Source organism: Petaurus breviceps, unplaced genomic scaffold, assembly GCF_028583685.1.
Source record: "Petaurus breviceps papuanus isolate PSGF00001 unplaced genomic scaffold, PetGlider_PUasm1.0 90686, whole genome shotgun sequence".
Lineage (NCBI taxonomy): Eukaryota > Metazoa > Chordata > Mammalia > Diprotodontia > Petauridae > Petaurus > Petaurus breviceps.
Window position 1 is genome coordinate 9,181,550 of NW_027187309.1, and position 3,369 is coordinate 9,184,918.

A 3,369-nucleotide genomic window follows, 5' to 3' on the forward strand; every position below is an offset into this window, starting at 1 on the left:
CTTGATGAAAAAACCTGAGGTGAATAGAAAATTTGACATTCAGATACAATAAGCAAGAGATGCATGAAAAGGTAAATGGGGAAAAGAAATCATAAGGAACATATCAAAGTTGAAGTATTTACATTCCTAAATGGAAAAACAATAATTGCAACTTATGAAACTTTTCTCAGTATAAGAATAGTTGAAGGGAATATAAATTTATATTATATATTATATATGCACACACAAACATATATGTCTATATATGAGGGTATATAGGCATATGAATACATATGTAAATGTGTGTGTGTGTGTGTGTGTGTGTGTGTACAGGTATACACAGACAGAGGGCACAGGACAAATTGAATAGTAAGGGATGATAAAAGGTGTAATTGAGAAGAGAGAGAGGAATAAAATGAGAGGAGATGGGGTGATATAGAATGGGGTAAATTATCTCATATAGAAGAGGCAAGGGAAAACTGTTACAATGGAGGAAAAGAACAGGAAGTCAAAAGGGAATGAGTCAACCTTACTTTCATTGAATTTGGCTTATGGAGGGAATGGAATACACACTAAAAAGGGTATCTCACCCTACAGGAGAGTAGGGGGGAAGGGAATGAGAGGATGGAAGGGAGGGAAGGTTGGGGGATAGGGAAGTTGGAAGCACACACTTTTGTAAAGGGACTGGGTCAAAGTAGAGAGTAGAACAAGCGGTAGGGTGGGATAGGATGGAGAGAAATAGAATGGAGAGAAGTCTTTCACAATACATCCACTATAGAAATGTTTTGCATAGCTACATATGTACAATGTATATTGAATTGCTTATCTTCCCAGTAAGCGTAGGTGACGATGGAGGAAGGGAAAGAATCTGAAAGTCAAAGTTTTAAAATAAAAATGTTTAAAATATATATTCGTAGTAGTAGTATTTTTTACCTGCCACTGGGAAATAAGATATACAGGCACGGGGGCATACAGATCTATGTTGCCCTACTGGAAAGTTGAAGGGGATATGGGGGAGGATATAGGAGAGAGCAGATTGGGGGAGGGGATATACATTGAGATCACTGTTTTGGGGTGGTGGGTGGGGGAGAGACAGGGAGAAAATTTGTACCTCATAATATTGTGGAAATGAATGGCGTGAAATAAAAATAAATATAAAATTTAATTTTTAAAAAAGCTTAAAGTCAAAAAATTGGCCAAATGGAAGGCCAATACATTCCAATATAGTCCGATTGATTTGCTACAAACCAATGTGTTCCAATTTACTTATTGGATAATAAAAAGATAATAATAATAATAATAATAGCTAGCATTTGTTTAGCACATTAACTTTGTCAAATATTAGTTTGTATATATTTTTGGATTCTTAAAATAACCTTGTAAGGTATGTGCTATTTGTATCCCCCTTTTGTATGTTAGGAAACCAAGGCTTAGAAAAGTTAAAGGACTAACCAAGATCTCACAGCTAGCCAATGATTAAGGCAGTATTTGTACTCAGGTCTTCCTGTTTCCAAGTCCAGTATGCTATCTATTACCCATATCTGTCTTGCTAGATTCACAGATTCTAAATACCCAAGAGAGCAACAGGGTTTGCAGTGAGACTAGGGCATAGCAGGTCAGTCTCCTTAAAAACTTACTTTCAGGGGGGCGAAGTCAAGATGGCAGAGTAGAAGCAGGACCTCCTCCATGCTCTGGCTTCCACCTTCTCCATCCCATGTAAAAAGGGGACTCTAAACAAACTTTGGAGCTTCATAATCCACAAAATGACACTGAGAAGCTAAGCTCCCACTGAGGACACCCCAGCAGGCCAGCAGCAAGCTGCCAGTGTAGTGCTTTGGGAGCCTAGCCCAGGACTGTGTGAGTTAGAGGTTTTAGCCCCAGGGTGGGCCTGACTAGCTGCTGGATGGAGGGACTCCAGATCAGCAGCAGATGTGGCCTTTTCCAGATTTATCAACACATAAATGCTAAGGACTAAGTGAGAGGTCAGTGCAGTCTGGACTTTGGGACCAGTAGTTGGGAGTGTGTCGGCTTCTGCCCACAGGGTGAGAAGCCACTGAGAAGCCCAGCACAGCCAGTGCCATGTAGCAGCATCAGCTCCTGGCATGCAGAATGTAGGGGGACCAAGCAACTAGTCTGAGGGGTAATCACTCTTGCTTTAATGCGTGGATCTGGATTGCTGTCTAGTGTGGAGGTCCTCGGGTTCCTGACCAGCTTGCCAAAGCATGCAGAGGCCTCAGAGAAGGCACCCAATTAATACCACCAGCAGCTGAGTAAACCTCAGCGTTTGGGACGAAAGCTCCCCTGTCTGGTGGCAGAGTCCTACTGTGGCAAAAAGCCCAGGGGTCAAGTGACTGAGGAGCGACATGACCAGGCAAAGGAAACAAAACAAACAGAAGACTCCAACATTAGACTCCTATTATGGGGACAAAAAGGAGAAAAGCATGGAACAGGAGGAAGATAGTGATGTTAGAACTCCTGCACCAAAAGCTTCAAAGGAAAATACAAGCTGGTTACAGGCCATAGAGGACCTTAAGAAGCAGATAAGAGAAGTGGAGCAAAAATTGGGAAGAGAAATGAGAACAATGCAAGAAAATTATGAAATGAGAATCAACAGCCTGACTGAGAAAAATAACACCCTTAAAAAAAAGTAACTCAATTGGCAAAAGAGGCTCAAATAGGTAATGAGGAGAGGAATGCCTTGAAAAGCCAAATTTGCCAGATGGTAAAAGAATCTCAAAAGCTCAATGAGGTGAATCTTTCCCTCGGATGTAGATTGGAGCAAAGGGAAGCTAGTGACTTTAAGAGAACTCAAGATGCTGTTAAACAGATCCAAACAAATGAAAGAATAGAAGGCAATGTGAAATATCTCATGGGAAAAACCACTGACCTGGAAATTAGATCCAGGAGAGATAACTTAAAAATTATTGGTCTACCTGAAAGCCATGATCAGGGAAAGAATGTAGAAATCATCCTCCAAGAAATTCTCAAGGAAAATTGCCCTGATGTTCTAGAACCAGAAGGCAAAATAGAGGTTGAAAGAATACACCGATCACCTCCTGAAAAAGATCCCAAAAAGAAAACTCCTAGGAATATTATAGCCAGTTTCCAGAATTCTCAGATCAAGGAGAGAATATTATGAGCAGCCACGAAGAAACAATTTGAATATTGTGGAAACACAATCAGATTAACCCAGGATCTGGCAGCTTCTACAATGAGGGATAGAAGGGCCTGGAATAGGATATTCCAGAGAGCAGAGGAGCTGGGATTAGAACCAAGAATCATCTACCCAGCAAAACTGAGTATCATCTTTCAGGGGAAAATATGCTAATTCAGTGTAATAAAGGACTTTCAATCATTCTCAATGAAAAAAAAAACAGAGTTGAATAGAAA